Source organism: Tupaia chinensis, unplaced genomic scaffold, assembly GCF_000334495.1.
Source record: "Tupaia chinensis unplaced genomic scaffold, TupChi_1.0 Scaffold149798_1, whole genome shotgun sequence".
Lineage (NCBI taxonomy): Eukaryota > Metazoa > Chordata > Mammalia > Scandentia > Tupaiidae > Tupaia > Tupaia belangeri.
This window is the reverse complement of record NW_006209642.1, coordinates 509,608-536,753: the sequence shown is the minus strand read 5'-3', so window position 1 is coordinate 536,753 and position 27,146 is coordinate 509,608. Positions and strand designations below refer to the sequence as shown.

At 37.6% G+C, this 27,146-nt stretch overlaps 1 pseudogene; it reads left to right on the top strand.

Moving 5' to 3' along the window:
* LOC102490657 (tRNA (cytosine(34)-C(5))-methyltransferase-like) overlaps window positions 1–14,687 on the top strand; it is a 22,095-nt pseudogene extending 7,408 nt beyond the window's left edge.
* The last annotated feature ends 12,459 nt before the right edge of the window (window positions 14,688–27,146 follow it).

The following is a 27,146-nucleotide window of genomic DNA, read 5'->3' as shown; positions in this document are numbered from 1 at the left end:
AAGAAAAAAGAAAAAAAGAAAAGAAAAGATAGAAATGAGGGCAAGACACCATGGCCAGATCACAAAACCCATCTAAAGAAGCTACTGCTTTTAATGTGACTAAATGCTGGATGCCCTGTGGTTTTCTACCTTTGCTTCTGACAGTGGGCATTGAAAGCTATTACCATCCCTAGACACAGTGCTCCTGATGCTCCTGCTGCTACCAGCTTTCCCCAGAGTGGGTTTTTTCCAGTGCCTGCTCATTTGAACCAGATGCTCCTGATTCAAAGTTGGAAGAGGGTATGTTCATCTCACAAAGGTCATGTACTTGTGTCATAGATGAAAGGTACTCTGGGAAGGCAAATATCAAGCATTCTCAGTCTCTGTTATGCAAGGCAGGCTCTGCCTCTAGTCAAGACGAATTCACAAGGAATGTCAATAATATAAAAAGGAACTTCATATGTTGTCAGTCCCCAGCCTCTCAAAAAAGGCAAATATCCACCACAGCAACCTGAATTTAATGATGGGAAGGTGGAATTTAGTGTTGTGTTCATTCAAATAAGGCTCAAATATTTTGAGATAACAGAAGACAGAACACTTCTCTACAGTTTTAAACTGACAGCCTCCTAGAGTCACTGTCTGCCGCTCAAGAGCATCAACTGGTACCTTTGGAGATTACACCAATGTATCAATCCCAGAGATAATGCAGGGTAAAAAATCACATAAATGCAATTTCAATTATGGAGTTACTAAAGATCAGCATCAACTCTATTTATGCTTTATATTTTCAGGGCACAAATTAAGATCACAATTAAATATTTAGTTTCTGATAAGAGAAGATAAAAAATAGGTTATTTAAAATATTGTCTTGGGATCAGCAGTTGGTGTAATGGCTATGTTGACCATGATTCAAGTCCTGGGTCTGGTGGCTTAAACTCACGCCGGGCGTATGTGCGTATGTGCCCAAGATCCTGAGAGGAGAATGGAGGAGAAGGAATTGTGGCGTGGACATCCTCCCTGGGGGGTGGTTTCTCACTTCCTGTCTCTCTGTCTCTCTTTCTGGCGAGCACACACGCCCTATAGCAAAAACCTCTCCCCAAAAAAAAATATGAATATTGTCTTAAGTATTCAATCTTGGTGCACTGACCTTCTCTATTTAATATATAAAAGTATTTCTTGGGGCCTGCAAGTGGCATGGTGATTAAGGGCGCTGGACTCCCACATGGCCGACCACGGTTCAAGTCTTGAACCCGGTGGCTTGCTTTCTCACTTCCTCTCTCTCTCTCTCTTTGTCTCTCTCTGATCAAACTGGAATAATGATAATAATATTAAATAAAGTTAAAATAAAATAATTCTTTAAAAATAAAAGTATTTCTCCAAAACTGAACTCTTGCTATTGATATATGACAAATTGTTATTTTATACCATAATTGACCTTCTCTATTTAATATATGAAAGTATTTCTCCAAAACAGAACTCTTGCTATTGATATATGACAAATTGTGCTAATTATTTCCAAAATTATTTTATACCATCTCCATATACATATTTATCTCTCTCTCTCTCTCTCTCTCTCTCTGTCTGTCTCTTTCTGTAGGGCATGTGCTCCAGCTAAAGAGTCAGTGAGAAAGAGAGAGAGAGAGAGAGGAAAAGTGAGAAAGCACCCCTTGAGGGGAGGTGGCCACACTGCAATCCCTTCTCCTCCATTCACCTTTAGATTTTGAGCACATGTGAGCACACAAACACACACACACACACACACACACACACACACACACCTGGTATATTTCTCAGGCCACCAGTTGTCATCACTTGGCCCACATGAAAGAGATGAAGTATCTCTTGATCCCAGTTTAAATCTCCTCCTCTTGTTAAATTATGTTTAAAACTTAATAACTGGCTAATATCTTACTATGGTCATTATTTTGACAAATTACTTGCAGTGGTCAGAGAATGCTGAGGATTACACAAACACAGCAGAGCTAAGGCCCAGCTTATTACATGTTCATGTCAAGTGCCAACTCCATGTAATTCCAAAGCCCCACCCTACAGAGGAAGTTTAGCAAAGTCTACTTTTCCCATTTTTGTTTTTCACCATTCCTCAGTGTCAAAATGAACTATCTCAAAATTTCATTAAGGAAATTTGAGATTGTAATTGAAAGTACCCCCAGAGAACCCTTTCCAACATTGACAAGATATTGGGAAAATTTTTTGCAGAAATGTTCATTAAAATATATTGCAAAATTCATGGGTCCCTATGAAGATTGGTGACAGACTGATGAAGATTTAGAATTCCAGGTAGAAAAAAAGATACTTCCTTTTTTATTGTCCCATTAGTTGATGTGAAGATTCTTCAGAATGGCCAGATGCCCTCACTTCCTATTCAGGTCTAAGAATAATCTCTTTGTGTTCATTGGTAAATATGCTAATTTCATATTCCCGCTGTGACACTGTTATTACTGTAATGCCATGGTCTTTTCACAGTCCATTTGTGTTCAAACAACACAACTTATTGCCTCTACAGTCCTCTTCTATCCTGTATTTAAGGCTAGTTACGTCCTTATTCTTTATGCAGAATGATCCCTCATGCTGTGCATGGATACTGGCTTCCAGTGGTTCTCTCAAAAGTTGTTCATTTCTTTCTCAAAGAATGGTGATGACCACGAATGATGTCTTATCCAAAGTATACAGGTAATACAAACAATAATTCACTTACTAATCATAGTAAATGTGCCATTCAGAATTTCATAGCATAAATGTAGAGTAACACATCCTACAACAACATTGACCACTCTCCTACCTTCCACATGCCACTCCATTGAGAAAGAAAGGCAAGGGACCCATAAGTGAAGGAAAAATCATTCTCCCATTTGAACAAGAATGCTCTTGCCTGATCCCACAGTGCATAAGACCAACCCAAGAGAGCATCTAACGATCTCTCTGACATACACAGCAAGACTCTCAAAATCCTTGGGGACTGCCTAATATGTGACTTGGCAGAGAGCCTAAGGATGGGTTGAGATGACCACGCTGGATACCAGCAGTAGGGATGACGAGGCACATGGGGTGAAAGATGCCTGCAATCCCACCCTGTGCAAATCTCAAACTGTGGTATAAACTTATGTAACAAGGTTTTTGCTTTTGTAAATGCTTCATTTATTGTTGCCTCTTTGTTTCATTATCCCTGGCTTAAAATAAATTTTCTAAAGAAAATTATTATGAAGTGTAAGGCATCCTTGAAGTCACAAATTCTCCATAAATGCATCTACTTCAATCTTAGTGAAAGTGAGGGCATTATGTTGCTGTCAACACAGTTCTCTTGAGCCTTAGTTCAAATATCCTGCTCGTCCTGTTAGGTTACACTTAAAACATAGTGATTGGCTAATATCTTAGTATGGTCAATATATTTGTGTATGTATGAGTGTGTGTGTGTGTGTGTGTGTGTAGAGGTTTTTGCCTTAGTGTAAATGCTCTCACTGCAGAGAGAGAGACAGAAACAATGAAAGGGAAAGTGAGAAATCACCCCCAGGGGAGATGGCCATATCATAAACCCTCCTCCTCCACTTTCCTCTCGGGATGTTGGGCATGCGTGCCTGGCATGAGTTTCAAGCCACCAGGTCCAGAACTCAAACCATGGTCAGTCATGTGGGAGTCCAGCGATATAACCACTATGCCATCTGCTCGTCCTACAATGGTCAGTATTTTGACAAATGCCTGTATGGTACAGCCTCAAGAGCAAATTATTGGTTAAACAAACAACTGGATAAAATACAAAAATCAAGAAACACAATCTACTGAGTATTTGCTGAGCAATCTTGCCTGTGGCTAGATAAATACATATGCCAGCTAACATCTGTTTTAATCTGTCCTCCTAGTTATAAATTGGTAGTAAGACCTTATATTTTCATGCCATACTGTGATCAAAGTATCCTATGACAAATTATACAATGATCATTGGGAAAAATAGTGTTTACTAGAATACTAGTTTTACCAAATCATGGGGAGAGAGATGGAAAGTTGCTGTAAGCATAGGGTTAGGAATGTTAAAAGGTTTTTGTGTTTATTACTTCACAGTGGAAACTATATGTTGAGTATAATGCACTGCAAATTGTTACTTTTTATTATTTAATAGGCCTTTCCCCCTATAAAATGATAGCATTACGGTTTTATCAGGAATTTATTATTAGTCTTTCTCAATATGTGATTTTTTTTGTTAAGTAATAGAATGTTAATGCTAGTCCTATCTCTGATTTATTGTACTAGTGAAAATAACAAGATACAGCAGTAACACAGGACTCTGTAATGCTGAGGTCATATGGTAGCGTTCCAGGTTCACATCCTGGGATGTCTCTGTTCATGCTGGGTGCACGCACACGTGCCTGTGATTCTGGGTGACTGAGGCTAGGAACTGAATTGCAGCATAAGGACTCTGTAGGGGGTACCTCTCTTTCTCTCATCCTTTCTCTGTCTTCCTCTCTTATGGAAGAAACAAATAAATAAACATTAATAAAAAATTTAAAATCAGGATTTACTTAACAAAAATTTGGATAGCAAAGTTTCTTATACCATTAAGGGAAGGGTGGACTAATGACTATGTGTAACTCAAACTGTGAGGTACTTTGATAGTTAATCAAATGCTTATTTAAACACTATCTACAAATAGGTGAAACATAGGAAGAGTCAGTACTCCCAACATAAATGCCTTTAATTTTTTATATAGGCCAAGCTTTTTATCCTTGAGAAATAGTTTATATAGAGAAGTGTCCTAAATTCTTCCAACAGTGCATTTCCTAACTTCTCCAAGTAATACATCTTGTCCTTGTACGTGAGAAAGTGTTTAGTAAAACCAGATGGCCAACTGTTTTCCTGTCCTGATGCACTTAAAACTGGCAAGAATAGATTTAAGGTCAAAAAAAGTTACAGATCTTAATGACATGAACAGACACTTTAAAACTCTGGCTCACCTATAATTAGATTATTTTAGTGATTCTCCACCCAGCTCTTATTAAGTCAAAGTTTGTTATATTAAAAATATTATTCTAACACACATTGAACTCACATCTCCTTTAACCCTACCTTTGTCAAAGTCTACATGAGATCTACACTCTCATTTAAAGCACTAAGAAGTCAATGGAAAATTAAAGTAAATTCTTTTTTTTTTTAGAGGTTTTTGCTATAGGGGGCATGCACTCACCAGACAGACTGAGAGAGACAGAGAGACAGAAAGCAAGAAATCCCCCAGGGAGGATGACCACGCCGCAATCCCTTCTCCTCCATTCTCCTCTCGGGATCTTGGGCACACACGCACACACACCCGGTGTGAGTTTTAAGCCACCAGGTTGGGGACTCAAACCGCAGTCAACTACAAGGAAGTCCAGTGATATAGCCATTACGCTAACTGCTGGTCCCAGAAATTAAAGTAAATTCTCAACCTAGCATTTAATCAACTTGTCTTTACTATTGAATATCAAAAAAAATGTGTGAATATTCAACTCAAAAAGATCTACTCATTTGCCAGGTTCTAGCTCAACTACAAAATCTGTTTTCAAACAAAAGTGTATCTTCTAGGCCAGTGCTTCCCAAACAAGTCACCTAAGAATCTTGAAAATATGAAGAATGGGACCCAAGGATCAGTATTTCTAATAAGGGCCCAGAAAACACCAGTGCTGCTAGACTACGGGCTGATTTGAGTAACATGTTTCCAGAGGAAGATAAGGCTTAGATTGTACCACCACCATTCTTCCCAATTTCTCCCATGATCTGTTCCCAGGACCTGTCTGTATGACACCTTCCCCATCTCTCTTTCTATTAACTTCTAGTGCATCCATGGGGTTTGTAGCTTTGTTCATCTCTCCAGCCTCCATATTCTTTTATTTATTTTATTTTTTTGAGAGGTTTTCACTGTAAGGCGCATGCCTTATAGACAGAGAGAGACATAGAGACAGAAAGCGAGAAATCACCCCCCAGGAGGGATGGTCACGCTGCAATCCCTTCTCCTCCATTCTCCTCTCGGGATCTTGGGCACACACGCACACATGCCCGGCATGAGTTCTAAGCCACCGGGTCCGGGATGTGAACCACGGTCGACTATGTGGGAATCCAGCGACATAGCCATTACGCTAACTGCTGGTTCCCCAGCCTCCATATTCTTGTCTCAGACATGAGACAGTTCCTGTTCAAAGTCATTCATGTTGAGCAATAAGTTATACAGTTCTCCTAAACATAATGGAACTGGTGTTTCATTCAAACATACTAGAACGCAGTGGTGTGCAGCCTGTAGTCCAAAGATGCCTGGGTCACAAATGGAGGACTGGACATGTTATGGATCTTTATAAATGTACATTTTAAAGTATATTATATTATATAGTATGTATAATTATTCATATAATATATAAATATCATATATTTATAAATATTTAAATACTACCTGTTGATAATGTTTTCACACAGTTACACATTATGCATCTTATATTTATAAAATATGGATAAGTTAACTAAGTACCATGCTGTAAATGTAGCTATCTCTAGAACTTTTTGAAACACAAAGTTTAGAAAAGGAACATTAATAAAGGGATTTTGGAATTGATCACTGAATTACAGTATATTGAGAATAAGTTAAGAAGGCAGAACCTGCCTGGAGGTTGTGGTAGACAGCAGACATGAAAAAATAAGTTAGATGCAAGACACATTTTAGATAAAGAAGCAATTGGACTTAGAACTTACTTGGATATAAAAAGTCAAAGAAAGGATGAGTTTTTAGTTTTAAGCTTAAAACTTGAGAAAGCAAAAAGAAATGCAAGAAAGACCACAGAGCAGGAGAGAGGAGTGCAATAGGTGGATTGATGGCATGATCATCAAGCGTATATGTCAATAGGCACCTCAATGAATCTTCTTACTTAGAAGATGGATCCTTCCCTTTCAGTTTTTATTTATGAAAGTCATATGTGAATTGTTGATTACCTCTTACATACCTTTAGATCCAGAGGCAAAAATGTCAATGAGAATCTTAATACTGTTTTGGTAGATACGTCAAATTTCTAGTTTATATTCCCAACTTCAGTTTCAAGAAGGTTCAAAACATTGATGTAATTTGACAGTGCTTTTTAAGAACTAAGTAATCCTCACCAGGATTTATTATCATTTTAGGATATTTTTCATACTATATGCCTTAGATATCAAGTTGTACCCAAGTTTAAAGACTTAGAGGAAGGCATTTTTTGTTAAAAATTAAATGGAAAATAAAACTGATTTGATTCACACATATAAAGATTCATTTACCTTTTCTTTAACTACATTCAATTTATGTTAGCTCTGAATTCTCACTTTACTATTTCCCTTTACAGTTCCTAACCAAGGCATAATTTGGGTTTGTTAGGACCTAAACAAGAAGAGATTAAGGGATTGGGTGAGGCAGAGTGTTATAACAAATATTGTAGTATTCTTGAAACTAGTGCCTTAAATGTATCCCCTTATTCACTTTTTTTTCCCTACACAAATGGCTCTTATCAGTGCCCAGAGCCCAGCCTGCTCAGGCTTTAAACCCTCTGTCCACCTTGTTCTTGGGCATATGTTTCCTCCTGAGTCCTACCATGGAACTTGATTTACATATTAGAGTATGACTTGATACTCGTTTTGCTTCTTATTTTTCTAGTCACTTCAGACTAAACCCTTTGTACACAAGGATCTTCCCAGCACCTTACTATCAAGTAGTTTGATGATCTTCACATCCAACCAAGTAATAATGTTAAAGCAGAAAAAATAAATAAATAAATAACCTTTTGGACCACACAGTAATTTTATAGATGATAAAACTGAACCCAGACAGACTAATTAACTAGTCATATTCATAAAGCAAACACATAGTAGATGTAAGGGTGGAAACTAAATATTTGTCTCCTAGTTCAAGGTTTTGTTTATCACAAGAGCTTTTTTATTCTGTAGCTGTGGTCCCAATGCTGAGGTCAAATTTAACAATAATTGTATTTTAATCAATAGCATATACATCATCCTACCATTCCTAACCTCTCACTAACCATCTTGTCCTCTTACTAAGATTCATTTACAAGATACAACTAATTCATTTTTATCTGTAAAATTGAGATACTTTCAGGGTGAAATATAATAGCTACCGATGCAATTTGTTAAATGAATTAAATTTAAGCAACAGAGAAGTCACATATTAGTAATTTGAAAGGATTTAGGGAATCAAAATGGTGCTTAGTAGTTAACAAAATAATTTAAAAAGTAGATATAGTTCAAATCAAATACCACCTTAGCAATGTTTCTGGAGGACTACTACCACCAAGGAGAAATTCATGGGGTTTTATAAAAAGTTAGATATTTAAGATTTCCCAAGAGCAAAAAACTGATTAATTTGTATAGTACAGATTTTGTGCTATCTCCAAAGAATAATTCTACATCTTAAGTTGCCAACATTGATATTTTAACAAGCTGAAAACACGCTTTGCCTAGATTGTGATTCCTTTTATAAATAAATTTAACAAACAACAACAACATAAATATAATATCTCAACCCTGAACGGTTTCTCTAGAAAGGCAGGAAAAAGGGACTAGAAATCATGGTAGAATTTCAGTGTCAAATACATGTCTTGTTCCAGCAATAACCCACATGGATTTTAGTCTTCCTCACTGAAAACCATAACATTAATTTAAGTGTTTTAATGCTAATATAGCTTTTGTGTAAAACATTTATCAAAAGCTTGCCATAAAAATAAATCAAGAGATAGTGAGGAAAAAAAAAAAAACATGAAAAAATGAGAATTCAGAGTGTAGGTCAATGTATTCTTCTTCTCTACCTTTTCTATTTTCTGTAACAAGTCCCAGAGGAGAAGAATAGGCATAAATAATGAAAAAGAAAGAATAAAAATTTGAACGTCCGACCTCCCAACCTCTCAAGAGAAAAATATCAATAGAAAAAGTATAAAAACTGAGGCTTGCTTTGTTTCTCACGTACACAGAGTAGGTAGCTTTTGCTTAAAAGCTTTCATACATGAATCCAAAATAAAGTGAATAGGAAAATAAGTAACAAGATTTCTTATAAAATACCTTTAGAAAATTAACAAAATGAACTGTAATGGGATGATTTATTTTTTGTTGTTTTTGTTTTGCTTTGCGGAGAGTAGATGCAGACTGCTAAGCTTGTGCGAAGGCAAGTATTTCACATTTATGTCTAGCATTAGGAATAGCTGTGCTGCTGTTACATGTTTTCTCTATCTAAGTTACAGTGGCGTACATGATATTTTTTCTTACACTTGTAATCTCTTCAAAATTCATGGTAATGACAAAAGGTCTGGGCATAGGTCAATTCCCCCTTGATACACATCTGAAAATCTCAGGATAAAAGGAAAATCAACTCATTGAACAACTTCTACGTGCCTTTTTTTCTGCTGAGGGCATTCGATACAATATTTACAGTAACTTACGGAAGTAGATAATCTTGACCTTCTGTTACCACAGAGACTACTATACCTTGGGGAGTGTGCAAATAAAGGAACGAGAATTCAAGTCTAAATTATTCTTACTCTAAAACCCATTCTCTTGTCACAGCACTCTGCTACTTCTAATAACTTCAGGTGAGCAGCTAAACATGTGAATTAGACAATGATTTATTGCTTATACTAGAGGGAAAAAAAAATACAAGCTCATTTAATTGCATTTACTGATGTCTAGAGAACATGCTCAGTAACTGTCTTAACAGGATATTCTATGAAAGTACTATGTTTTTTTAAAAATTAAAATATCACTGATGCACATACAGCTAATAACCCCCTGAAAATAATTTATAGAAATACCCTATTCGATGCATCATAGTTCTGAATATGCATTTCCATTGTCTCCCGTACTCCTCTACTAGAAGGGATAATTAGTGGTAAGATGATTTCACAGATGAAATTCCACAGAACTATCACAAGACGCAACTTCGAGTTGGTTTCTATTAATAGATATGTTTTCTCGAACCTTCAATTTTGAATAAGTATATAAGGAATGGCTAACCAGAGACTAATGCAGCCTGTGGCCAAGTGTGTGTTTCTGTGTGACACTAGAGAGCTATGTCATGTTGGCCTCACTGAAATCAATCTGTCGTCAAGGGAACTGTCTGGCTCAAATTATCTATGAACTCTTGACGGCCTTTCCAAAAACCCAAGAGTTAGCTATATGTATTGGTTCCAAATATAGTCATATATTCAGTTACCAAAAGATCTAGTCATAAACATAAAATCGTTCAAAAAATCTTTCAAACTCACTTTCAATTCAGAAACACTTTCTGATTTGTAATAAGAGAATGAAAATGTCATTTCCTCCTTTACAATACTGAAACAGCAGTAATGCACAAAATATTCAACGACCGTAAGCTTTTTAAAATGAGGTATTATCCTTTAAAGGAAAAAATATCCTCTGAACTTTGCTTTACTTCAGAAAGGAGTGTTTAGCATTAACTTAATCTCCCTCAAAGCCACATTACTGCTGAGTGTAATAACAAAATTAGTTTACTTAAGCATGGAAGCCTACTAGGCAGCACTTTCCTAAGTGGTTATCATAGACCATACCTCAGGTAGCTATGGCAAGACCCTAAGCCAAAAAGAAAGTGATTCACTAGAAACTGCATAAATCAACTAGAAATCATTTTGCTTGGCTTTCCTCTTGCTATTGTGAAATGTTAGTAATATAGACTAACGAGGAAAAACCTGCTCTGATGAGATGAACTCTTCCTGGGCCTTTTCCTCATGTTCATAACAGTCTTACCATGGGATAGAAGCTATGTATAAAGTTCTCTAGCTTCAAAAAGAAACAAGTGTGTACCTGGTTACTGGCTACTCAACTGAATAAATTATCCATGAACACCAGGAGCATTGTCAAAATCATCCATGTGAAAAATGCAGCAAAAAGACTAGGTGTACAGTGAGGCAAAGAAAGGGAAGGGTATTTCTTATCTATTCAGAGAAAACGTGCCAGCCTCAAAAAACATGTAAAGAAGTTTAATCACCAGTTTTCAACAGGTAATTTTGTACTACCTGCTTGGATAGCTCAAAGGAGTTACTGATGAGTGGCACACAACTGTACATACTGTCTAGAACCCTCAGAAGTTTGCCCAACCTATCGCAATCTGGTAAATTCTAAAACACAAAATTAAAAAAATTTTAAAATAGAAAAAAGCTTAGTTTTATATTTAAAAAATATCAGTGATAATAATGGGAACTATTGAATGAGTATCTATTCATGGAAATTAGCATTCATTACCTCATTAAGTCTCAGTGACTCCATTTTAGAGATGAAGAAATAGGAGATTAGAGATGAAGTAACGTCTTCATTCACTTAAATATCATCAAGGTGAACACAAAATTTAGTTTAACTCACTAGTTAGCTCTTAAACAGTACCAAGCATGCCATAGCTGTCAAATAAGTAATTGTTGATGGATGGTCTCACCAATCCCAGAGATGAAGGCACTGTTCCTTGTGTTATGCTAATTCTCCATACATGTAAGAAAATAAGAGAAATAAAGAAGAGTATCACCTCCTTAGTGGTAATCTATATTTTTAACTGTTTCAAACCATTGGGAAAGGGTAGCAGGTAGTGTGGAGTTTAAGGCACTGGATCCTACATGGCCAACCAAGCAGTTCAAGTTCCAGACCCTTCAGCCTGAAAATCACACCCTGTAGGTGTTCATGCATCCCCAAAATCCCAAGAGCAGAATGGAGAAGGGATTGTAGTGTGTCCATACACCATGCCCACAGGGGATGATTTCTCACTCCCCCCCCCTCTGTGTGTGTGTGTGTGTGTGTGTGTGTGTGTGTGTGTGTGTCTGACAAGCACCTGTGCCCTATAGCAAAGCATACAAAAAAAATTGGGCAATTATTTTTATATCCCATCCTTGTCTGTATAATGTAATTTTTATTATAAAATGTGGTGACAGAGTACTGAAAGTATTTCATCAGAATCTTTTTAATAGATTTTTAGGACTTAAAAGAAGTGCATAAGATTTTTAATGTGTCTCTAGTTAAAGTCCACACCCATTAAGCTCCGGGGTGTCCAAGCAGAAGACTCAAATGGATAAACAGAAATAAGGCCATGGGTCATTGAGCAATAGGTCACAGGACTCCTGTCTCAGCAGCAGCAACAGCCCAAGGGCATGGAGGACAGCAGAGGGCAGTAGGAAGCCAGCAAGGCAGACTAGGAGGGCAGGTGCCCCAAGATCACCAAAGAAAACAAGCTGAGCACTACTACAAGCTCAAGATTGTACCTAAGCGAAGGGGGAACAGTTTATGGACACACTCGGGGAGACTCTCATGGCCACTTTAAGAATCACTAGCTACAAAAGTCATGTCAGGGACCAGCAGTTAGCATAATGGCTATGTCGCTGGACTCCCATGGAGTCGACCGTGGTTCAAGTCTCGGACCCAGTGGCTTAAAACTCACACCGGGTGCACGTGTGTGCTTGCCCAAGACCTCAAGAGGAGAATGGAGAAGAAGGGATTGTGGTGTGGCCATCCCCCCTGGGGGATGATTTCTCGCTTTCTGTCTCTCTGTATCTCTCTGTCTGGAGAGCACACGCGAACTATAACGAAAACTTCTCAAAAAAAAAAAAAATTCATTCAAAAGAGATTCTTCATTGCTTAAGGAACACAAATTTCAAAGAATCAGAAGACCTGGAGTTGGACATTTAAAAAACTGAAGTTCCACAGTCACTGAGCTGGTATCCAGGAGAGCCTAGCACACAAATTTAAGTCCAAAAATCTTGAAAATGTCTCCATGATTGGGACAGTTCCATCACTTTCTGGTTAGTGAAACTGAATCTGGCAATATTAGTCATCAAGAAGCTGTTAGCACAATCCCGCCATGGCTGCTGCACATTCACCTCCTTCTAAGACCTTAGATATGTGTGCAGCACTTGAATCCAAGATGACACAATTGATTGAAATGTTGCATGCAGACATGACAGTCCCTTTTCTAGAGAGATTTGTTATTTCTACTGATGTGGACAAGCGTGGCTACCTGCTCATTCATCAAAAGGCTAAGCAGTCCCTCTGTCATGGAGATAAACCATGATGTGTCCAGCATACCTAGACTCACCAAAGATGTGAATGTAAGGAAAATCATTCTCTTCTCTGACAGAATTCTATGTGATGTCCTTTGCAGTGGAGATGGAACTATGAGAAAAAAAAATGGTGCATGGAAAAAGTGGATCATCTTAAATAGCTTGCATGGTGTATAGCTGCAGATTGCAACGAGAGGTACTGAACAGCTCACAGAAAGTGGGAGGGTAGTGTAGCCTACATGTTCACTAAACCCCATTGATAATGAAGCAATCATAGCATCTTTACTGGAAAAAAGTGAAGATGCTTTGGAGCTTGCAAAGCAAGCAGAACTGAATTGGCAGGACTGAAATGGATGCCAGAAATCATAAAGTGGAAGGTAATGATGAAAGATGGACAGTACTTTGCCAGTTGGGATAATCATCCACACAGCACACACATCTAAGTTTGACCTACCATGTTCCCGTTAAAGGACCCTGGAAAGTTGCAAGCTCTGCACCTCCAGCAGTGCCATAGGCTGTTACGACATCGTCAGAATACCGGAGGGTTCTTTGTGGCCACATTTGTCAAAAAAAATCTTCAATGCCATGGAATAAACATCAGCCAAAGCTTCAGGGTAAATCTTAACGGGCCAAAGAAACCACACACACACACAATCAAGCCCTGAGGACCCTACAGAGGGGAAACCCACAGACCACTCTGAGCGGGAAAATCAGTTAGTCATTGAAACTGGCGACACAGAACTAATACAAACAACTGTGAATTTAGAAAACAAGTTTAAAGTTAATGAATTCATCTTTGGGAATGAAGAGTCTAATACATAAAATTTGTCCATAGGAGGAAATAATAGGTCATCTTCAGGAATAAATACAAATGGATCTTCCTTACATCCAAATATCTTTGTTTTCTTTGACGGAGGAGGACCACTCAGCCCATCTTTCTAATTTCCAAAGATGAATTTGTCACCTCGAGACTACAGAGTGGAAGAAAAGGCAACTCTTCATGGTTTCTATGGAGCTAAAAAATGTAACAGTGAGAGAATGAAAGTTATTAGCAGGGGTAGAATTCTGATGTCAAAGTAACAGGTGAAGAGTTTGATGGTGGTTTCCAGTTGGCTCAGGAGAAACATATACAATGTATCCATTTATTCAGTCAAGAATTATCATTATATCAATGAAGGAAGTTAAACTACTATTGAACTGGGGAAATATATATTTTTAAAAACTCAGCAGTGAGGCATACAGCCCAGGACCTAGCAAAGGAGGCAGGAGTTGTGCTTAAGTGAGAACAGGATTTTGCGAACCCAGACAATGGACAATGTCCTGTTGTGTTATGTGGATTATGGGGGAAGTCTTTCATTGGAAGTTTTGTGCCCAAGAATAAACAGCTTCCTTATCTCATGAGGATGGGCCTAGAGATGTGTTGGCAGAAAAGAAAGAAGGGGTTATTCATACACACACAGTGCAGCAAGCTCTGAGCAGCCAGAGAGCAGAGAACAGGAAAGGATAAGCTGGGTTAGAAACAAAAAAGAGACTGACAGTCTGGATGGGACTGTTCAGCTAGGGCTGAGTTATCTCAGTGAGACAGCTCAGGGAGACCCAGAGCCATGTCTGGTACATGTGGACTGGCCTCTGCTTTTGTCCTTGCTGTCTTAAACCAAATCTAGAACTTTTGATCTATAAAATATATGTACTTTTAAGTATGGAAAACTGTTGGGATGATAGGAGCAGTCTGGGAATAATCAGTACTGCTTTCATATGGAGCTCACAAAAAATATGTTTTTCGCATCTTAGAAATTACTACTCTTTTTACTGTTTCTTCCACACATCTATTGCTGTTAATAGACTCGCCATTAAAGTCATACTTCTATCAAGAGACAAAACTGCCCTTGCAGAAATTTCAGAATTTTGTTATGCCTATGTTGTTCTTAAGGTCCAGTATTTTTTTTAATTTTATATATAAAAAGAATTTCTAAGTGCTTATGAATTCTTGGGAAAATGTACTATAAGCTTTAATAATTGCATTGAGTTGCACATTAGCAGTGCAATAAAATGCAGTGGAGTTAATAATCTGAAGCCTCAGATGACTTCTGTGCCTTTTGTAATAAAATGTAGAATATAATAAACTTTCTCATAATAAGGCTATATTATGAACTTTGATATTAATGAGAGGATTTGATGTACTTTCATTGAAATAAGTGCTTTGGAAATTTTATTTTTAAATGGGGATTCAGGATTCTTGGAATGTTTAATGATAAAGTAAAAAAAAAAAAAAAAAAGACATGAAAAAGATTTGAGGGTCATCCCATAGCACAATGATTAAACATCATGCACTGGGAGCTGGATCCCATGTGGCCAACCATCATTCAAATCCTAACCCCAGTGTTTTGTAAAACATACCAGCCATATGTGCATGGATGCCCAAAGTCCTGACTCGACGGAAATAGAAAGAAAAAAGATTACACCATTCCTTGTCCAACTGGAGAATGCTCTCTCTCTCTCTCTCTCTCTCTCTCTCTCAGGTGCACAGGCTTCCTTACAGTTAAAAAAAATTTTTTTAATTAAAAAAAAGTGGGAGGTAAGAGCTGAATCAGCAAAAGAAAAAGAAAACTAGACTGAAATCAGACTCACAGGCCAAAGTCACCACGGTCATAATCTCTAAGCTTGGAAAGAGTAGGGTACATAGACAGATTCTCCTCCCCAATTCCGGTCATGAGCTAGTGCCAAAATTAACTTCTAGGAGAGATTTCAGGCTCTTGAGTTCACTGGTCATAGCTTTGAAAGAACTTAAATCTGGGACAGAACTCATAGCAAATCTTAACCAAGAAAAATATCTCCACCTAACGTCCTTCTCTCTAATACATTAAGACTTTAACAACACTAAGGGCAGAGTCCTGAGACCACACTTTTTCTTGAGATCACCTCTCTAAGAGATGAGAATTTGTCCATTTATCAAACTACTAAATGTAAGATTGGTGCTCAGAGGAGTAAAAGCAACAAAATTGAAAACAATCCACAGACTAAGACCATAGGAGAGTGTTTTGGTCCCTTCAGGCTGCCATCCTTTGGGAGGATATTTGTCATAGTTTAGGCAGTCCAGATAGGCACATAGGTGGGAAAGTTTGCCTGTTTATGGGGTTCAATATTAATGGGGTTCAGTATCTTTGCTACACTAGTGTTTCAATGCTCTGGCAGTAACAGAACTAACATTCAGTCCCTCCTCTGCTAAACTTATTTGTCCATCTCAATTGAGTCAAAATGAAGAGAAAGGATTTATAAGGATGTGTTACTACTACTCCTCTCCAAATCCCAAATCTTTCCAGTTCTTAAAGCCAACTTAATCATAGGGACAAGTCTGGAGTTGAATATTATATCCTAGGATTTAATAGTGAATATCGAACCACAACAGAAGATAGATTAAGTACATGAGACTGAACTGGTGAAATAGCATTTTATGACTTTTGGCTAAAACATTGTTGATTTTCTTCTAGGCTTTGTTTTCTAGTTTTAAGGATTTTCGTCCTGTCTTGAGCTGTCGATAGGTTCATGTCCCTACTATCTGAACAGAATCTTAACCTTTTTCCTGGCTTTAAGTTTTAAACAAAGTTCTTTAGCATTTCTTTGATTTATTAAAGTTAAAACTGCTTTTTTTGAAATTACCAGCTGAACTTGATATTGAAAGTAGATAGATTATTTAAGAAATTGTGTGATCAATAAAATGTACTAGAAATGGAAAATTATTGATGGTAACATGCATGATTAAGCCACTTGCAGTATATTCTGGATGGGAAATCACATTTTTTAATTTTTTTTTTTGTTTTTGGAGAGGTTTTTGCTATAGGGCACGTGCGCGCACCAGACAGAGAGAGACGTAGAGATAGAAAGCGAGAAATCACCTCCCAGGGGGGATGGTCATGCCGCAATCCCTTCTCCTCCATTCTCCTCTCGGGTTCTTGGGCACTCATGCACACACGCCCGGCGTGAGTTCTAAGCCACCGGGTCCGGGACGTGAACCGCGGTTGACTACGTGGGAGTCCAGCGACATAGCCATTACGCTAACTGCTGGTTCCCACATTTTGTATATTGAGATGCTGCTTAGGGAATGAATGTAAATTATTTTTTAAAAGTTTCAGGAAAAGAAAAACTCATGGAAATACGTGTAATGGGGAAACTACATATAAATTTCAAAAAAATTTCGTATCAAAATAAATTCATACTTTAATTGTAAAATAAAGAAAGAGAAAAAAGAAAAAAAAAAGGCTCAACACCACAACCTATTGCCTCTTACTTTCAGTTCTGCTATATTCCTAACATAAATAGATATTTGAACACAATCCCTAGAATGCATAATAATAGCAAGAGTGAAGAATACTTGACTGAATAAGCATGGATGGGATTTGATGATAGATGGATAATACCCTATAACATAGTGATTAAATGCTATGCTCTAGGAGCCAGGTTCCACATAGCCATCTGCAGTTCAAATCCTAGCCCTGCAGGCCTGAAGAGCATACTGGGAGTGTGTGCATGCCCCATATCCTAAGAAGAAACATAGAAAAAAGGATCGCAGTGTGTCGACTCCCCACTGGTGGGTACTTTCTCTCTCCCTGCTGAGTGTATACAAGAATGAAAGGAAGGGAGGAAGGGAATGAGGGAGAAAAAATAAAAGAGAAGGAAAGGGGATGAAAGGGAAGGGAAGGGGAGGAAGGAAGGAATGAAGGATACTACTTACATAGCAGGAAGGAAACAGAAACTTTTTTTTTTTTTTAGTTTTTACTATATGTGTGCTCACTGAAGAGAGACAGACAGTTTGGGGGTGTAAAAAATCACTCCCCCAAGAAGGTATGGCCATGCTACAACCCCTTCTCCACCATTCTCCTCTTGGGATTTTGAAGCATGTGCTCAGCATGCTTCTCAGGCCACTGGGTCTGGGTCACGAACTGCAGAGCTGCCACGTGGAATCCAGCTGCCTTCACCACCATACCACTGGCTAGGCAAAGGAGAGAAACTTAATAGGTGACTCCAAATGTTTTCTTTTGGAGGCAAAGAGAAACTTGAAAAACGATGGTGTTGCCTTTAAGAGAAATGAGAAAAAGAGAAAGCAGAGCTTATCCTGACTCACTACTCTTTTCAGTTTTTGGTTTTGGTGTTTGTTGTTATTTATTTCATGAAAGTGAGAGACAGAGAGAAAGAAAGAGAAAGAGACTTGCAACCTCAACAAGGCCTCACACTGTAATTCTCTTATACTTTTCCCAGCCAGCCAGAATCATGGGCACAAGCCCCCAGCATTAACAAGTCAACTGGGGTAATCAAACTCATGATCCTCCATACAGATCCAGCATGGTTTCAGAAGTACATTACCCTTGAATCACCAAGTCAGCCCTACTCTTATAGTTTACAAACATTTACTTAGTGCACTTACTTACATGCAATGTATTGTGTTATGGATTAATGGTACACCGATGAAAGAGTATGAATGAGGTTCTTTGTCAATTTCCCCATTTTTTCTGCCCAGTGGCTAAAGCCCTAACAATGGGAGCAGACAACACGCAGTGGAATATAAGCTTTATGAACCAAACCCTTTAGTTACATTCATCAAAGAACATGAAATGAAGATTAAATGCATGGTCCTCAACATCACAGCAGAATCCCTTTCATACCAATTCTCTTGCTCCCCAAAGTTCTCCAGAAATCCTTACTCCTCAGACTCCCAATATTTCAACCTAGAGGTGTTTTTATTTTTTTCTGTCTCCCCTTGCTCCTGGTTCTTCCTGACCTTTCATTTCCCTCTGCACATTATGCTCTTAGACCTTCCTTACAGACATACTTTCCTAAGGAATTCCATCTTTAACAGTCATAATTTTTCCTCAAGAATTGGCTCATTGACTTCCACTGACTTTATCATATCCCTACCTGCACCTGTTCCCCTGAGATGACATCACAACCTAAAATCCTTTCTGGAAAAGTCAGAACCCCTTTGTTGGAGGTAATAAAGCTGTGTGAGTAAAAGCAGAATCTTCTTCAGTGGAAACTAAGGGGAAGGACTGGGGACAATCATACAATTTTATCCAATCGTAATTACAAAAATAAAAACAATGATTAGGAAGCTGAACTGTGGCACAATGGTAAAAGGTGACCCATATGGGAAGTTTGTCTGTTTGCATCTGGAGACCTCCCTGAGTATGCTGGACACAGCGTGTACCTATAATCTGGGATGGCTGAATCTGTGGATAGAGGGTGGTATCAGGCCCTGTCAGCAGTGCTAAATCTCTCTCTCTCACACTAGTGGAGTAAATAAATGAATTTCAAAAACATAATAATGATGATAATAATAATATGAATGTTTTCTACATGCACGGACCTATGCTAAGCACTTTTACATGGACTATTTCATTTGTTGTATTAGTTCTTTAATATGATTATGGTTGTTTCTGTTCAAGCCCCCAGACAGACCCAGGGGCTTAAAACTCATGCCAGGTGCATGTGTATGTGTGCCCAAGATTCTGAAAAGAGAATGGAGGAGAAGGGATTGTGGTGTGGCCAACTCCCCCCCACTCCCTCTGTGGGAAATGATCTCTTGCTTTCTGTCTCTTTGTCTTTCCAGTGAGCACACGAGCCCTATAGCAAAAATCTCTCAAAAAATGAAATAAAATTAAATTAAAAATTTTTAAGGCACTCTTCCTGTGTTCACAGAAATACAGTTTAATATTGAGTGTAAAGACTGTATTACTTCTAATGGAATATAAGGCTGAACATTGTTTATACTTAGGGAGCATATAGATGTTATATAAAGAGGGTTAGAACTGTTAAAACATGTTGACCTGAGCCAGCCAGTGGTATAGGGGTAAAGGCAGCTGGATCCCACATAGCCAACTGTGTAGTTTGAGTCCTGAACCCAGAGGCTTGAGAAACATGTTGGGTGCATGCACAAGCGTCCATGCCCAAAATGCTGAAAGGTGGGAGAAATGAGGAAGAAAGGTAGTGGTGTGAACGTGCCCCAAGGAGGATATTTTTCACTTTCTATTTTTCTCTCTGTCTCTCTCCAGTGAGCACATAGGTCCTCCAGCAAGTTAAAAAAGAAAAAAATGATCTAATTCTACCACTTCTTAATAAATCCCATAATAGCCAACAATGAAAAAGAACAAGTTGTAGAATAGATCTATGTTATATCTCAGTTGTGTAAAATATGTATGGGTTAAAATATTAAAAGAACAGCCACACCTGTTGATAATAGTTATTTCTTATTTTTTCCCCCTTTGGAGAGGTTTTTGCTATAGGGCATGTGCACTCGCCAGAAAGACAGATAGAGACAGAGAGACAGAAAGAGAGAAATCACCCCCCGGGGGGATGACCACACCACAATCCCTTCTCTTCCATTCTCCTCTTGAGCTCTTAGGCACACACGCACATGCACCCAGCGTGAGTTTAAGCCACTGGGTCCTGGACTCAAACCACAGTTGACCACATGAGAGTCCTGCAACATAGCCATTACACCATCTGCCAGTCCTGATAACAGTTACTTCTAAGGACTGTAATATAAAGAATGAAGAAAGAAGAGAGAAATTTTATTTGTTGTATTATACATTTCTTTATTATTTAACTTTTTTTCTATTGGAATACTTTCCTTTAATGTATTTATTATTATTTAAATAATATTTAAAATTGGTCAAAAGAACAGTAAAAAGGAAGGAACTAAAGGCAAAAAGAAATAAAAAGGAGTAAGAAATGTCTCCTTTGAGACTTTGCTCATCACATTTCTTCAATATCTATTTTAAGGCTTCCTTCCCTGAGTGAGAGTCCAACAGAACTCAAAGGTACTTGCCTATCACTATGTATTTGGGACTTAAGAAAGTTTTCCTTGAAATATTGGGTATTGGAATATTTAGACATTGGAATAGGTTCTCAGAAATGTTTATCATCATATTAATCCCTTATATTTGATAAAAGATCATTGTTCACAAAATATCTGCATCACATAATCTACCTTTACAAAGAGAAAAAGAAAAAATTTCTAATTTTAGAAACATGAATCTTAATTCAATACTATAGTGTTAAACTTTTAGAACAATGAGAAAAAGAAAAATGTAATCTTAAAAAACTACTCAGATGGGGCCAGTGGTATAGTGGTCAAGGTACTGAACTCCCACATGGTTAATCATGGTTTGTGTCCAGGACTCAGCAGCTTGAAACTCACACTGGGTAGGTGTGAGTGAGTACACAAATTCCTGAGTGAAGAATGGAGGATAAGGGATTGTGGTGTGGTCATCCCCCCAGGGGGTGATTTCTCATTTTCTGTCTTTGTCTCTCCAGTGAGTACACGCACTCTATAGTAAAAATCTCTTAAAAAAAAAAAAAAAAAGAGTTACTCAGCTTTAATAAACGAAAACATCTGAGTTATTTGAACATAACTATTTCTTTCAGGAAAAAAAAAAGTTTTTTTTTTTAATTCTAATATTAACACTTTAAAAGTGATTCAGTTCTACTGTGCTAGTACAGTGCCCATTAATCTGCCTTGTATCATTTTCTACAGAAAGCTGCCCTGCACTCTGGTGGCAGATTCTGTCCCAGGAACAAACATGCTCAAAGGTATTTGCAGTAGAGGGAAGATAGTCCAAAATGCACATCCCATTGCATTTGGATTTCTTGTATCTTTCACTGATGTTTGGAAGAAAATAGGAGTTGTTTAATGTTTAATGTATATGAAGGCAGTATCAATACACAAATTCAAGCGCTAATCTGAAGTACCTAAATACAGACTTTTTTTTCTTTTCTGCATTGATGCCTGTATATTTGATGATGGTCTTACCTTTTGGATATTTGGAATCACTTAAAATAACTGAAAAATGGATCTGATCTATGTCACAATTTTCTATACTGAGGTCTAAAAATGTTACAATAATATCAAGAAAAATTATACCTGCATTTCACTATGCTCCAAGCAATTGTATACATCACAGTCCCTCAACGATAGATACAATATTATCTCTATTCTTAAATTAGAGTAGACATATAAAAGAAGATTGGGCTTTATTCAAGTTCAGAATAATATTAAAAAGCTTCAGGTATTTTTTTTTTAAATTGATTTTCCAACATATCTGGGCCTTGTGCACCACCTAGAGGAAAGATATAAAATTGATGTTTGAATGTAAGTATTTGAAATGGTTGTAAAGACAAAGGAAACAGTCTCCTTTATGACCATTATGAAACAGAAATTACTTCTTTTGCCTGAGATGATGTAGCCCTACTGGGATATGATTTCCAGTCTTATATAGAGGTCAAGTATCAATTGCAATCTAGCATAATTACTTACAGTGGTAATTACTTAAAATTTTTTCTTTAATATAATATGAACCCTAATCTCCCTTAGTCAATTGGAGAGCCTGCAGCTGGATTTATTCTAGTATTAAATAAAAGTCTATTTATTTAAAATTAAATAAAACACTTGTGTTATCAACAAGCAGTTTACGCAACGAGGAAAAACTTCTCTCTCTTTTTTGTTTTCCATATGAAAAGCAAACTCAGTATTATTGACAGGGAAACTGAAATGTAAATCAGAAAAACCCCTAATCCTAAATATTCTATTATAAAGAAAGAGAGAGGGGAAAAATACATTATCATCTATGAATAAATGCTTTTCATATTCAACTCTGTCTTTGTGGCAAATATTCAACTTGTTTTCTAGCAGTAAATGTTACTATTACTTATAAATGCTTTTTTTAATGAGAAGAGGCTGATGTTTCCCTAAGCTATACCGAAAGCACATAAGCAAGATCAAAGCGTTCCTCGTCTCTTACTAATACCTAATATATGCTCTCTTCCTAATTAACCTCATGTGAAAATTAAGTCTCAGTTAACAATTATGTGCCAATTACTCCAAATTCTTATCTATAGTATAGATCTCACCTCCGTGTGTTCAAATGCCAACTCAGCATCTCTACTTGTGTATCTCAAAGGCATTTCAACTCAGCATGTTCAGAGTATTCTGTTTTTTCCTCCAAATTTTGCTTTTCTTATAGTTTCCCTTTGCTCAAGTCTATGGAATCATGACACTCAGAAGTCATCCTTGAAAAACTCCCTCACCCTGTCTTTCTATATCTAATTCACAATCCAGACTCCTAACTTAACTTGAAGTAACTCAAATTTGTTCACTCCTGACCATCTGTACTTTTGCAACCCTGTTTCACAATACCAGCCCTCCTGATGTGGGCAATTACAGTAACTTCCAAATTCATCCCCTTTCATCACTATTGCCCATGCCCAATTCACTACACAGCAGTCATACGGCTCTCTTTACACTACTCTTGCCCCCAAAACTCTTACAATCTTTCAGTGGCTTCCCTTTGTCCCTAGACATCAAAACTTCAGTCCTGAATCTGGCCAAGAAGGCCCTGCACGGTGTCGCTGCTGTCTCCTTCACAGGTCTTTGCCACATTGTTCTTCCATTAGTCCTCAATACTGTAGCCTTCAGAATTCTTTGAATTCTGAGCATCATTCTCTTTTTCAATACTAGGACTTGGAGAACCAGCAGATGGCATGATAGTTACATCACTGAACTCCCACACAATCGACTATGGTCGGAGTCCCAGACCTGGCTGCTTAAAACTCATGCCAGGGGGCTGACAGGTGGTGTGGTGGTAAAGAGCTCTGGACTTCCACATGGCTGACTACCCTTCAAGTGCTGGACCTGACAACTTGCTTTCTCACCTTCTCTCTCTCTCCCCTCCCTCTCTCCCCTCCCCCCTCATTCTGTCCCTCTCTGGGCAAATTAAAATAAATAAATAAATAAAGTTAAAACTAAATAAATTAAAAAAAAAAAAAAACTCATGCCAGGCATGTGTGCATGCGTGCCCAAGATCCCTAAAGGAGAATAAAGAAGGATTGTAGCATAATCCTCCCCCCGGATGGTGATTTCTCACTTTCTATCTCTTTGTCTCTCTCTATCTCTCCAGCAAGCACACATGCCCTATAGCAAAAATCTCTCTCTAAAAAAAAGTAGGACTTGGAAAATGTTACTTTTTAGCTAAAGCCTCCTTTTTCTACCCCATTTTCATTTAATTATCTCATTTTAAGTTATCTTTTTTTAAAAAAATTTTTTTTTAATTTTTATTTCCAGAAGGAGTGTGAACTCACCAAAGAGAGGTAAAAGAGAGAAAGCACCCGTCAGTGGGGCATTGTCACAACACAATTCCTTCTCTCCCAATTTTTTTTTTTTTTTGATTTTCACTATAGGGCACGTGCGCTCGCCAGACAGAGAGAGACATTAGAGACAGAAAGTGAGAAATCACCCCCCGGGGGGATGGTCACGCCGCAATCCCTTCTAGTCCATTCTCCTCTCAGAATTTTGGGCACGCATGCACATGTGCCCGGCGTGAGTTTTAAGCCACTGGGTCCAGGACGCGAACCGCGGTCGACTATGTGGGAGTCCAGCAACATAACCATTACGCTAACTGCTGTTTCCCTCTCCCATTTCTTCATCCCATCAGATCTAGGCATGTATATTCACATGTCCAGTGTGTTTTAGAGCCACAGAGCTGGGATTCAAATAGCAGTTGGCTGTGGGCTCTCTGGCTCCCTGTGCACAACCCTAATCCCTGCACTACAGGACAGCCCCCTCAATTGTTCTTTAGTGTCAACTCAAGTTCACTTACTCTCTGAGATTAGGTCAAGCCCCTCTCTCTGATCTGCCCCCTTGGAAATCCCTATGACATAGAAACATTCTCTGGCATTGCTCATCATTATATTCTAGTGTATGACACAGCATTCATAAGAAATACATGTTAGTAATAATATTTCTTAAAGGAACAGATATACATAAATGAGAATGGCTATTTTTGTCTTTATTCTAATTTAAAAAAAAATCAGGGTCAATAGGTGGTGTGGTGGTTAAGGTGATAGACTTCCACATGGTCAACTGCAGTTCAAATCCCAAACCTGGCAGCTTACTTTCTCACTTTCTCTCTTGGGTCAAATTTAAACAAAAAAATCAAGATGAAAGACAGAGTACCCTAGTTCATCTCCTCTTTTTCCCCAAACCCAACCAAAATGATAGTAGAACTTTACACAAAAAATGGTATGAAGCAACAAGAAAGAGAACAGAAAGAAATTTCAACAAATTATTGAAATGAGTTCAGAAATTTTGGAAAGACTGAAAGCAAATGAGGAAGTAAATAACTGATAAAGAAAGTCAAAGAAAGATGCTAAAAGGACACATACAGGGCAGAATTCTAATTGCCCTGTAGAATTCAGAGGATGAGGACTTTGAGATGCCAAGATAGCAAGGAGTAAAAGTGAGGGATGAACTAAAAATGAAGAGATTAATTGAAAGATTTCAGACAAAGCATATTGCATCCCCCAACACTCCCCCTTCCACCCAACCTTTCCTTAGAAGTTTCAACAGCCTAGCATTCTAGAATTTACTCCCACCCCAACCATGAGATGAGGGGGTAGGATGAGGAGAAAAGATAAAGGAAGGAAGGAGGGGGAGAAAGTAAAGGCAACCATTCTTTAAAGAAGTTCATATTTTGCTTGGGAAGAAGTAGGGCAGTTTGTGTGAGAGTTGAGTTCTGACATTTAGAAACACTAAATTATGATGTTTGGCATCCCACCCATACACCTAAAACAAAGTTTGCCAGCGCAATAACTGTACCCAACAGAAAATCACTCAGCTTTTCTAGTTTCTTTCATAAAGACAAATGAACAAGAAAGAACAACCAAAAATCTGAAGGGGGGAATAAAACTGCTCCACAAATGAGAAATCTCAAAATAAATAAAATTTATTCCAGACGAAATGTAATTAACCAAAAAAAAAAAAGAACTTAAAAAAATTCTTCTTGCATTTTCTGATATATTTGAGAAGATGTCATTGCACTTATAATACAAACAAAAAACAAGAACAGAGTACTATTAAAAAGCAGAAATAAGAAAGCCAATATGTTCTTGAAAATTAGAATATAATACTAAAAATCTTTCAGAATAATAGAAACAAAAGACAAGCAATAGAACATACAAGATAAAACAAGACATAAGTAATGATAGATAACAGGTTCAGCATTAGAAAGAGAGAATGGGGGCCAACAGGTGGCGTAATGGTTAAGATGTTGTACTCCCATATGGCTGATCACAGTTCAAGTCCCAGACGTGGCAACTTGGTTTCTAACTTTCCCTCTCTCTTTCTCTCTCTGTCTCTCCTGGGGAACATACATGACCTATGACAAATCAAATAATAATAATAAAAATAAATAAAAAGAGAAGACAAAGGGGCCAGACCTGTAGTTTAGTGGTTAAGGAAGCTTAATCTAGCCCCAGTGGCTTGAAAAACATGCCAGACATGTGTGTGCATGTGTGTACAAAATCTTAACACAGTGGAGAATGGAAAAAAGGAGATTGAGAATGGCCATGCCCCATTAGGAGATGCTTTCTCTTTCTCCTTGTCTCTTTATCTCTCTGTCTCTGACAAGTGCAGGAACCCTCTAGCAAAATAAAAAAAGGAAAGAAAAGAGAAAGAAAGACAAAGAAAGAGAAAAAGAAAAAGGAAAAAAGCAAGAGAGAAGATAATAGAAGAGAGGTGACAATAATAAATAATAGGAAAACATTTCCTACAGTTGAATGGCTTCTGCAAAGAAAGTCTACAGAGTGAAAGAGCCCATACTAGGAGGTGGGAAATGACAGAAGATGAGTGGGAGGGAATCAAGGGGGTAAAAGTTAAAATATATAAGAAACGAGAAATGGAAAATTATTTGTTGATGATAGTATGTTTGGTAATATCTTTGAACCAATATACAGTGTATTCTGGAGGAGAAAATTTATTTTGTATGCTGTAATGATATACAGTGAATGCATGTAAAATTAATTAATTAATAATAAAATTACTCAAAAAAAAAAAGAAAAGAAAGAAAGAACCCATGTTGTGTCTGGCTCAATGAATACAAAAAAAGATATAGGCTGAGCATATTATTATAAAACCTCAGAACAATAAATATAGAGAATCCATTTAAATTTTTTAGTATGGAGATAAAAACAAATTCCCTAAATGAAAACAAAACATAAACCATCATCAGAATTATCAGCAGTATGACATGATAGAAAACAATGAAAGAATATTTTCAAAATTCTGAG